The sequence below is a fragment of the Epinephelus lanceolatus genome, chromosome 17, assembly GCF_041903045.1.
Source record: "Epinephelus lanceolatus isolate andai-2023 chromosome 17, ASM4190304v1, whole genome shotgun sequence".
Classification (NCBI taxonomy): Eukaryota; Metazoa; Chordata; class Actinopteri; order Perciformes; family Serranidae; genus Epinephelus; species Epinephelus lanceolatus.
Genome location: NC_135750.1, coordinates 18,492,593 through 18,504,857, shown reverse-complemented (window position 1 = coordinate 18,504,857; position 12,265 = coordinate 18,492,593). Strand labels below are relative to the sequence as shown.

Below are 12,265 nucleotides of genomic sequence, written 5' to 3'. Positions count from 1 at the left end.
TATCAGTGCGGACAGGCTAAATAACAGAAACACCTCTCTGTGTATTGCAACACAGTTCAACAGCACCACAAACAACTGCGTCCGCCAAAATGACCACACACTTGAATCAATCCAATTCATTATGCAGTCAGATATTAATAAACCCAAAACTGCTGTATTAATTGTGTTATATTGCTAACCATTCTCTTAACTTTCAGCTATTAAGCTACGTGATGATATGGTTAGAGAAGGTTAATAGCAGCGGCCTGTTTGCCCCGAGTCCTCCATCTGTGTTCCACAGAGCGGCACGTCTGCATTATCTCCAAAAGATTTTGCTTGTTGACTGTTATGAGCTTTCTGTCAACAAACATGAGGAGCAGTCTGCAGCTTCAGGAATCTAAAGATGGAGGAGGTAGATTGTAGTTCCTGTTGTATGCAGCTAAAATTGAAACAACTTCTGCCTGCACACAAGCATGCAAGTGATCAGCCCTGGTTCGGGACACTTCGGGACTCCCGTTGGTCTTTTCTGGGGTCATGTCGGTTGTTTTCTCTCAAAACTTTCCTCAACTCTTGAACTGAGCGCAGAGTCGATTCAAGACTCAAAATAAAGATCAGTCAAATATTTGCTGACTGACTTGTGGAGCAAAACTTTCATCTGTTATGGCTGGAGTGCACTCAGTTTCGCTTTCTTTTTTTTTTCTTCTTCTTCTTCTTCTTTACGCCACCATTCCTCCTAAACTGACAAGAGCAGATAGCTTTGTATATATGCACTGCTCTACGGGTTGGCTCTTCGTGCAAATAGCTGACGTCAAACTCTCTTTTTTATCACAGAAGCAACAAAGGGAGAAGAAAAAAAAGCTGCAGGAAGGCAAGAGAAGTGGGGTGAAAGATTTAAGAAGGCAGCACTGAAGAGAAACAGAGGGGACAGCGGGGGAGAAAGACACGGGAAGACGGAGGACGGACACCTGATGCTATAGGTGAGCACTCATATCATTTGAGATGAGAGCACTTCACATCATTTTCAGTTCAACTGAGGCACCCTCACGCAGCGCTCCCTGCCATCGACACGGTGGGAAATTGCATCTCAGTGTTTGTACAAGTGTGTGAGACCTAAAGACACACAAAAAAGCGTGCAGTCGATGGGATACGGGGACAGCTGGTTTCATTCTCTTTACATCATTTTACCTTGGAGACAGGGATTCAGCAAGAACACTCATGTCCACGTTTAGAGCCTCTCAGCATCATACTGAAGGTTACTTTTCATTCAGTGGCAGTAAAAGGACATACATGGCGAGACAAGACAGTTAAATTCCCTCATCCAGAACCCTTCTCTATCTCTTTTTTCATCAAAACATTATAACAGTCCCTGTTCCTTTCCCGATACTCTCCTAGTCATCAAACTCTGATTATGGCTTTTTTGTGTTGACAAGCTGATTGATAGCCCGAGCAGGGGGCAGTGAAAATGATCATTTTGCATTCACAGACCAAATCACAGCGTTGTAATTAGCAGTTAGCGTCCATGCCATGCGCACATACTGTAGCTTTTCTTTTATGCAGACCAGACTTAATTAGACAGCATCAACATCAGAATACAGATTAATATGGCATCTGAAGTACTACAGTAATGGGCCGCTCTCATTTCCGCAGCCTGCTCTCATTTCAGTCACCCGCTGCATCACCACAGACATGACTTCTCATGTCTGCCTTCGCATTCACGGGGAAATTTAGATTCCCTGTCAGTGTTGTCAGAATGATGGGGACACAACTAGTTATACAGACACACACAATGGGTTTTACATGCAGGAGAGTAGAAATATACAGAACATGACTCAGAGTTTAGTCATGCTGCCAGCTCTGTGAGGCCCAGCTAAATGCTAACATGCTGATGTTTAGCAGGTTTGGAGGCCAATCAGGCATGTTATTAGTTTCATAGGTATTCAGACATAGCCCAAAGTATTGGATAATTTACTTTTGATCATAGTGCTTCATGAAAAATCAGAGGATTACCAGAGTTCATCCAGAGAAATGGACTGTAAATCCATCAAATTGATGCTGAGATATTTCAATCTAAAGCTAAATGATGAACTGACAGACTGATATTGCCATCCATGCTGTAGGCTGAACAGTATTTCTAACTTTCCATTTTTGCCCCGACTATTTAAAGTCTGCATGAGCTGAGAATTGTTAACCCTCTTTGACTCACTGATCATTTCAAAATCCCTTCAAAACGTCCACTAAAGGCCGGCTCCATAAGCGAGTAAATCCCCATAGACCTCTATTTTAAAATAACCAACTTAACACCAGAAATGAACATGTTCACAGCCTAACTCAAGTATTTACAAACCCAACTCCAAAAAAGTTGGGATGCTGTGTAAAATGTTAATAAAAACAGAATGCAATAATTTGCAAACCCTTTTTTTTCACTTATATTCAATTGAATACAGCACAAAATGAAGACAAATGTTCAAACTGCTAAATTTAATTGTTCTTTGTAAATATACCCTCATTCTGATTTTGGTAACTGCAACAGGTTCCAAAAAAGTTGGAACAGCATCATGTTTACCACTGTGTGACATCACCTTGTCTTTTAACAACTCTCAGTAAGTGTTTGGGAACAGAGGATGCTAATTGTTGAAGTTTTGAACGTGAAATTATTTCCCATTCTTTCTTGATATATGATTTCAGCTGCTCAACAGTCTGGAGTCTCCATTGTTGTATTTTGTGCTTCATGATGCACCACACATGTTCAATGGGAGACAGGTCTAGACTACAGACGGGCCAGTATAGTACCCGCACACTTTTACTACGAAGCTACTCTGTTGGAGCGCGTGCAGAATGTGGCTTGGCACTGTGTTGCTCGAATAAACACGGACAACTCTAAAAGTCGTCTGGATGGCAGCAGATGTTGCTCCAAAACCTGCATGTACATTTCTGCATTAATGGTACCTTCACAGATGGGAAGCTACCCATGATGCCATGGGCATTAACACACCCCCATACCATCACAGACACTGGCTTTGATCTTTGTGCTGGCAACATACCCGGAGCACACGATGTCCGTGATTTCCGAAAACAATTTCAAATGTGGACTCGTCAGACCACGGCACACGTATCCATTATATGGATTGTAGATAATAAAATGCTTGAATTCTTTGCAATTGTTTATGGAGAAATGTTCTTAAACTGTTCGACTGTTTCTTTCCCATGCAGTTTTTCACAAAGTGGTGAACCTTATGCCATCCTTGCTTGTTAACAACTGAGCCTTTCGAGGATGCTTCTTTTATACCCAGCCATGATACTTTAATCTGTTACCAGTTAACCTGTTTACTTGTGGAATGTTCCAACAGGTGTTTTTTGAGCATTTCAACAACTTCCTAGGGTTGTACCAGATCAGTTTAATACAACAATTATTTTTTTTTCCCATATGAAGTTTTGAAGTTTGACCAGGGCTCAGCAGGACATTCAGTGTGATAGCAGCATTCACATAATATGTTAAACAAGCTAACAGCGCTAACAAAAGATCGGAAATGCGCCGCAGTTCTTGCCAACACTAGATTTCATACAAAAGCCAGAGAATGTGTCATATTAAGTCACTGTGAGCTGTAAATTGACCACTTCTAAACAGCTGAGAGACGATAATGTTGTCTCAGAGCCTTATGGTGTAAAGCTTCTCTTCCTCTGTGTGCTGTTGCCTGCTTGTCCGCAGTTCCCTGCACCAAAAAGTAGCGTTAAAGTCAAGAATGCTCACTCCACAGCTAAATCTGGGGACCCAAACGTCCCCAGGAGTACACTGCACAGCACACTGATGAGCAAGAAAAAAAAAAAAAAAGACTACTTGACTTGAAGCAGTCTCTGTCGCCTGAGGGGTCTTTGACTGATGATTTGAATCTCCAGCTTTCAGGGGGCAGCCCTGCAACTTTCCCAGTCGTTTGTTTCCCCAGTTCCAGCTCTCTTTTGAAATGTGTTGCAGGCATCAAATTCAGTATGTGTGTGTATTTACAAAAACAACATTTTTAACCTTAAATATATTGTTTTGTATTGTATTCAATTGAATTCTGTTGAACATTCTGTTTTATTTAAGGCTTAATGTTGCACTTATTTTAGGGTGTAGCGACATTGCAAGGCATTACAACAGTCTGTGAGTGAGATCCAGCCCTCACCCCTCCACAGCTCCACCCTTTCATCCAAGTATGGTCACCTCTAGCCCCCAAAATAAAAGATGGCGACAACCAAAATGACGAATTCAAGGCTTCAAAATGGGAGTCCACAACTGAGTGGTTGACGTCACGGTGGCTACGTCCATTATTTTTATACAGTCTCTGTAATCAGGCTCAAAAAAGGCTGTTTTTTAGAAAAGTGGAGATAATTAGGATACAACATTGATGCATACATCTGCATACACTAACACTATGTAACATACACACACACACACACACACACACACACACACACAAAGTCCACTTAGATCAGTGATTTGTACTTTGCACAAAAGAAAATGTGAGAATTCCCATGCTGGAGAGTATTTTGGTGGAGGCAATCAAAGTTCAAAAAGAGATCAAAGAGATGAATTTTAACACGGGAGACTCAATAAAAAAACGTCTGCAGCGAGAGAAGAGCAATTTAAAAGAAAACCCTTATCTCAAAGTCTCCTGTAAACCTTGACTCCAGTGACATTGATTGATGAAGCTGGCCTTTCCCAGCTCACTGTACAATGGGCTTTCATAATAAAAGCTACAAATGCTGACCAACCTTCAAGGCTTTACACTGTCACACTGTCTGCAGGTAACAGTGCTGTTAACAGCAAGAGCATACAACATCAGCAGCTATTTCACATAAACATATACGGAACATGTGTGTGTACTGTGCATGTGCCAGTGTATGGGTGAAGGGGGGGGGATTTATCTGTCAGTTTTGCACTCATGCCCTATCTTGTATCCTCAGTCTGAACCTCAGCAAACACACAGCTTATCCAGTCAGAGCAGACTCTCAGCATCACTCCATGGCCACAACCTCCCCAAACACACACACACAGAAAAATGTACTCACAGTAGCGAGCATACAATACTGTACAGTTCATACCTATTTAAGTTGAAGCAAGGAATGGCGTTTTAAACATTACATTTGCATAATATTCGCCTCAAATGATGCTTGTGAGCTCTTTTTGTCTCCGTCTCCCTTTCCTTCCTCCTCCTCCGCTCCCCTTATGTCACACACACACACGCACACACACTTCTTTCATCGTCTTTCCAGATGAAAAACTCTCAAAAGCATTGTTACCCACAAAGGAGGGATGAAGGCTCAGGGATCATTCACAAATCACTCATTAATTCTTGCTCTGAGGTGCATTCATCGGCCTCTGCGGAGTAAAAACAGGGATCAATTCTAATTCTGGAGTTCAGGGGTAAAACAAAAAAAAACAAAAAAAAAAAAACAAAAGGCCATCTCAGACTAATCAAACGGGGAGGAAAAGACAGAAAAGAAAAGGTGGAGAATATGACAGAAAGGCGGAGAATATAAAGAGGAAAGCGGAATGAGAATGAGGTGAGACGGACAGGTGGGTGAAGAGAAACAAAGAAGACAGCTGTGGAAGAGAAGAAGTGATGAGCAAGTGGAGAAAGGCGATGACAAGAGGACAGATTGGGGTCAAAGTCGGTAAAATGTGAAGAGGAGTGATGGAGGGAAACGTGCTAGCCTCTGGTTTTGTATTCAAGCATTTGGAATTGATAACTTGAACCGGTGTGTGAAAGGGAGAGAATGAAAGAGAGGTGAAGTGACAAAAGGGAACAACTTAGAGGCGGAGAGGGCAAATGAAAAAAGACACTTGCCAGAGAGAGAGTATTTTCACTTGGCGTTCAGGGCAGATGGTGCACGGCTCAGCATAAGTGAGATTATTAGTCTGCAGCACACGCATGCACGCCATTTGCACATAAATGGCACATTAGCAACGTTATATTCTTCTTGATAGAGGTATTTCAGATCATTAGGCTATTGTATGCCAGCAAATGCAGGTGGAAGTTTACCCACCTTCCTGAAAGCCAACAAGCCATCTGAGTTTAGTGTAGTGTGTTGAGAACTCTATTTTCTGCTGCTTTGCTCAGGTTTTCCGCTTTTTTCACTGCACTTTATGAATAAAAAAATGAATTTCTGATGTCGTGCTGATCTATAGAGGCTTTTCTGGTTAAATCTCAGCTAGGAATTAGAAATCAAATCACAAAAATGCCAGCAAGCAAAAATATTTCCTGCAGGCTCTCTTTCACGGTCATCGATTCTTCATGCCCAATTCATCCGCAGTTGCCGTCAGTCATGTGAATAAAAAGAATTACACACATACACACGCTGTATACATTTTTAAAGGTGTAAGGGAATTAATATATATGTGTCTGTGACATTTGAGGCAGCAGCAACATAGGAAATGTCATTACACACGTGTTTTCATTTAATAAGGCGCAGCTTTCGTCAATCCGGTTTCTCTGCACTTTTATTTCATTCTAAAAAGGAGGGGCGACCGCATTTAAGTGGACGGATACAAGGCTGCCACCTGATCCTGACAGTTGGTTTTGATGTGTGTGTGTGAGAGATAACTGGGGAGTGTTTAAATGTCATTCCAATTACAGACCCCTCACCTTTTCCCCAGATGACGCCCTAATAAACCTCCAGCGACGGCCTCATTAGAGTTATCATGAGAGCCGATAGCCTTGAAGAGCACCGGCTATATGTGGCTCATTGTTGTGGGTATAATAGTATTGCATGCCATGTTCGTGAGAACACACACACACGCACACACGCGCGCGCGCGCGCGCACACACACACACATTCACACACAGAGAAAGTCGATGCAGCATTTGATTTTACACCCAAGTAGTTGAAATCAAGTCCCCCTGAGAAGTCTTTCCAGCGGGTGGGGTGAGCCTGAGCCTCAGCAGAGGGTTCAGGTTCATTATTAAACTACAACTGGCTGCTGTACAGTGCTGTGAGGACACAATAGGCAGCAGTTGATGTATTGAATGTTGGCTGTATTCTTTGGGGCCAATCAAGCCAAAATCTGTGAGCCTCAACATTTTACTTTCCAGAGCTGCATTAGTTAAGTTGCCAGGCAACAATGCGCTGCAGTGAGTTTATGCACTCACGTTCCTGTGGCCCGATGCATTCTCGGTTTTCATATCACCTCATTAATATGCGAATGTATCACAATGATAAAAGGCTGATCAGTTTATTAGCGGCAATAGCTGCAGGAGTTGTAGTGATAATACTATCGCTTCTCATTTGCTTTACGTATCGTGTTCTTTCACACCTTTGACACTCAGTCACACTCAGCTGCTCCTGTTGATTGCATCTCTATACCCTGCTTAAGATGAGAGAGGAGCCCATCTCCTTTTACTCTGCCTCATTGGCCAGTGAGCACAGAGGACGAATCTCTGAAGACTCCAGCCTACAGCGCAGCGAGGAGGACGAGTCCTGCTGTCAGAGTCTCAGACTGAGGCATTCATTAATTTCGATTTCGAAATTGGCCAGCTCGATACTTGGTCAGCTGGTTGACTGGTTGGTCGTTTGGCTGGTGGCTGGTTAGTCAAATGACAGTTTATCCCCAATATCAGAAATACATATTTTTTTCTCTTGCCTGTAGTGCTTTGATAGTTGTTATGTTACGTTAATCAATGTATTTAAAGACTTTCAACAAAAGTTTAAGAAGTACTCAGATCATTTCCTTCAGTAAAGGTTGTAATACAGTAATGTAAACAATACTCAAGAAGACTGAAGTCCAGCTTGTAAAAATAAATAAATAAATAAATAAATACATAAGTATTATCAGCAAAATGCATTTCAACCATTAAAATTAAAAGTACTCTCTGCAGAATGGCCCCTTGGCTTTTTGATGTTGTTGTTAGTTGTGATAAAGCTCATGTAAACTACTTTATGAATATTTATTAGGTTGTTTAATCTACAACAATTCACCATATTCTATAAGATGATCATATTTTCAATATGTAATATTAAAATCTGCAACCAAGCTGTCAAATAAATGTAGAAACTAGTATGTTTGCCAGTGAAATTTAGTGGACTAAAAGTTTAAAGTAGCATAAAATGGAAATACTCAGGTGAAGGACCTAAAAGTGGTCTTAAAGGGACAGTGCACCCCAAAATCAGAAATGGATATTTTTACTCTTACCTTACCTGTGCTATTTATCAAGCTAGATTGTTTTTGTGTGAGTTATTGAGTGTTGGAGATATCGATCATAGGGATGTCTGCCTTCTGTCGCATATAATGGAACTAGATGGCACTCAGCTTGTGGTGCTCAAAGTGCCAAAAAAATACAGTCAAGAAGCTCAACAGCAATGTTGCCTTACAGAAATCATGACATGGTTACTCGAGATGATCCACAGACCTTGTTGCAGGGTTCCTATGCAGTGCGAAAAAGTATGGAATTTGATTTTAGTAATTTTCAGGTGTGGCTAAGAATGGAAAAAAGAAAAGACAGTATGGAAAAATATGTCCATCCATTTTCAGCTGCTTATCTGAAGCCGGGTCGTGGTGACCCTCAAGCATGTTCCGGGTCTGCCCCGGGGCCACCTACCAGTTAGAGGTGATCGGGGCATGTCTAAGTGGAGGTAGGAAGAATCTGTGTCCCAGACTATGGCCCTTATTCTTTTGTCTAAAATATAAAACTTAAATTTTGTGAAACTAAATTGATCATCCAGGCAGAGGTTTTTTCATGGCGTTTGGAGCAGAAAGCCATCGCAGCCAAATGTTTAGCTTGAAGCAAGGCAAGAAATATGACATCTGACTGAACACACACTCCTACGCAGAGCTACCTTTAGGCCCATACGTAACAGCCTGCAACAACTCTGCCCCAGGTGCCTCATCAGTCAGCCAATTTCATACATTTGCGACCAAATTAATTAAAAAAAAAAAAAAAGCGGCAAAATCCTTGAAAAAAAAAACTTTCCACGAAACAAAATTCAAAATCAAAAAACAAACTCACAAAACACTTTTTTTTGTTTTGTTTTTTTAAATCATCTCTGCATGAGGTATCCATACCTTTATGGCTGCAGTCATTGTTGTTTCCATGGACACAGTGAATCGTAAAAAATATTTTTTCAAGTCATTTTTTATAAAAGAGACAAAAAAATAGAGGGGACAATAATATAATATTATGTATTTATGCTAGGGGAAAACAATATGTGTCAAAGTAGCCCTGGTAAGTTTACATCCACTTTGGGCAGAGAGTTTCAGCAGTGGAACTTTGTCCAACTTTCTGCATAGGAGTGTGGACTGAATAGAAACAATGGATGTAAATACAAGATTTCCAAGGGCTGGCTATTTGTATTCAGATGTTGAATATCAACTGACAAATCTACAGAGAAGTCTGAAAAAGTCATTTTGAAATTGAAAATGTGTAGGAATCCTGTTGTTGTGATAAGTGTCATGCAGAACAGTGGTTCCCAATGGGTGGGTCAAGGTTGGAAAAATGTTGTGGGTCCATTCTGAATGGACCACAAGTGACTAACCAACACACTTTATTTTTAAGTACAGTGAATTTCCGGCATTTTGAAGTGCTGTTTCCTGCTGTGGAGTGAGTGGCTAATGGTTAGCAACTTGATAAAGACAGCAAACTAGCTTGATGACATGTCCAAATGTAAGTATGGTGCTGCATGTATTAAAGGTGCTGTATGTAAAAATGTGGCCAAAACGGTTATTGCACTCAAATTCAAAATACTGCCGCGAGTCGTGTCCGCACGCTGGAGACTGATTTGTTTGTAGTTTCTACCGAACTACACCCGCTAACCGTATCACAAAAGAACCAGGCATCTACTCACGGACAAGAGGCTCGTGCTGGTGAAGTGTGAGATGTAAGCACTGATATTGTCCTCTTCGGCTGAGCTGTAACGTTAGCTAGCTTGGTGCTAGGTGAGCTAGCAATAGATGCACACTTCCTTCTGCGCAGTGATATAGTTGGAAGGTGTAGTTTCGTAGAAAGAAAATAGTTCCTACATGAAACTGCTCACAACAAGGTCTATGGATTATCGTGAGTAACCAGGTCACATTTTTGGCACCACAGAGTGCCATCTAGTTCCATTATATTGGAAAGAAGGCAGACATCTCTACACCCAATATCTCCAACACTCAACAGCTCAGAGCAAAACAATCTAGATTGATGAATAGTACTACAGGTACGTGAAAAAATATGTGTTTTTGATTTGGGGGTGAACTGTCCCTTTAAGATGATTGTTAGGTTAAATAACTAATATATTTCATTCCAGGACGGCTGATTCTCTAAGTCTATAAACAAAGTAGTGAACTTTGAGGAGCTCTGGATATTTGTTTTCATGTCAGGTTTTAATACATCAGCCTGTAAGGTGGAGTACAAGGTGACAGAGAGGTGATAAGGTGCTACTGGAAACTAACAGGGATTATCTCTGGATAAAACATGCCATGAAATGAAATGTAAACAGACACCTGTAGCTCTCGTTTCCCAGTGTTTATATTTGATTAGAGATGCATGCAAACAGATCAGTGGTGACGGTTACACACACAATCTTGTCTACAAAGTGTCTTGAGTGTCATATGATAAGGAGTCAAAAACCATCAAATGCCCCCTCATAGAGAGAAACTAGTGTGGAGTCACAGTGGGTAAACATTGATATTCATTGGTATTCAGAGATATGTCTCAGTAAAAGCAGCAGGAGGAGAAAAAATGACTGTCAAGAGTGCTTTAGCATAAGCCTCAAAACAACACATTTTTCTGTCATATTCAGACATTAAAGGATTTTATTTGAGCCTCACTTAAACTTCGAGTTTTCTTGAAGGAATCTGCCAAACAATTATATTTGCTTTGCGTAACAGCAGGTCAAATAAAATAATTGGGACTCTGCCCAATTTGTGTTGAGAAAGTGTCAAATCCTAGAGTGTATTCTCAAATCCCCTCAACACCTCCACCTGAATAAAACGGTCCACAGAGCATCAATGGTTGCATTGAATATGGTAACCTGTCAAAGGAACTGTCAATGTACTGCGAGCACTTGGGGTTTGGAGCTGACTCATACTGTAACATTACCTCTCTTTCCCCTCACTTTTCACTCTGCCCTCCTGGTACACGTAGTAAAACTAAAAAAATATACACATGAGGGCAGACGGCTCGGCTCTCCCTAAAAGATAACAAATAGAAAAAAATGCATAATTTAGAGTCAGTATCACGTATGCGTGCATCCTCCTGGCTAGGATTTCTTTTTCTTTGAATGCACCTGTTTCTCATACAGTGTGAAAGATAAAATGCAAAGAGGGAAGCTTAAGTGAATATTCAGAATATTCATATGTAAATGCAAAATTGGTAACAGGAAACCCAGTCAGGAGAGACCTCATTTATTCTCTCGTCATGATAAAGTTGTCAAAGCGAAGAAACCTGTTCAGTTAAAGGAGACCTTTCATACTTTGGCCTTATTTTCTGTCTTATAAAGAATGTCATATGTTCATATTAAAGGTGGATTCATGTATGTAAAACCTCAGCCTTCAAACTAGGGCTGCCCCGACTAAGAATTCTAGTCGACCAGTAGTCGTCATTTATTCCCATTAGTCGACTAGTCGCCCACATGTTTATGATATTAATTTAATTATGAAATGATATATTTTGGGCGGGGCAACACAATGGTTTGAGTTCAAGGTGTGAGAAAGAATAGTATCAGTAACATTGTTAACACTGTGCTACATTACAGAGAAATACAAAACCGTACTAATGAACCTTCATTAATATAGGCCTATATTTTATCTACAAGTGCACGTCACACACTGAGCGAGCCGTCTGTTAATGACGCTGTCGGCAAAGCAGTAATGATTGTGCTAAGTGACTAATGGGCATGTAGCTACTAACATGTTTCAGATGATACGTCATGTTTGTAGTCGACCAATGAAGATGAGTTTGCATATCACCTTGGGTTCGTCCTTCACCTTCTCAAAATGATCCCACACTTTGGATTTCCTGCCCGATATGTTATTAACCAGCCTGTGGAATAACCGCAGGTACCAGCCCTGGAAATTAGAGTCTTTAACCGACTGGAAAACACAAGGTCAGGTGCTGGTCTTCTTCCAGGCACTGTTTATAAGTGTGTAGGCCTATCGTCCATGGGACAGATGTAAAGCTCTGAGTAGTCTCTATATACAGACTCTACATTGAGTGAATGTAGAGTCTGTAGGCAAACCCCGGATATCTTGCCTCCGGAAGAAGAGCGGAAGAGCCCTGGTTTCCGGTTGTAGGCTGTTTGTAGTCCGTGTGATATTGACCAATCACATTTG

The 12,265-nt window shown here is 41.1% G+C and overlaps 1 protein-coding gene and 1 long non-coding RNA gene across 3 annotated transcripts in view; one reads left to right on the top strand and one right to left on the bottom strand.

Annotated features, from left to right (window-relative positions):
- LOC144458452 (uncharacterized) overlaps positions 1–12,265 on the top strand; it is a 206,682-nt gene that overhangs the window by 104,803 nt on the left and 89,614 nt on the right. The window contains exon 2 of the long non-coding RNA XR_013487945.1: positions 811–956. This is a non-coding gene — a long non-coding RNA (uncharacterized LOC144458452). The remainder of the gene's footprint in view (positions 1–810; positions 957–12,265) is intronic.
- The window catches only part of LOC117247991 (cGMP-dependent protein kinase 1), a 154,190-nt gene that overhangs the window by 113,256 nt on the left and 28,669 nt on the right, over positions 1–12,265 (bottom strand). The window lies entirely within an intron of this gene.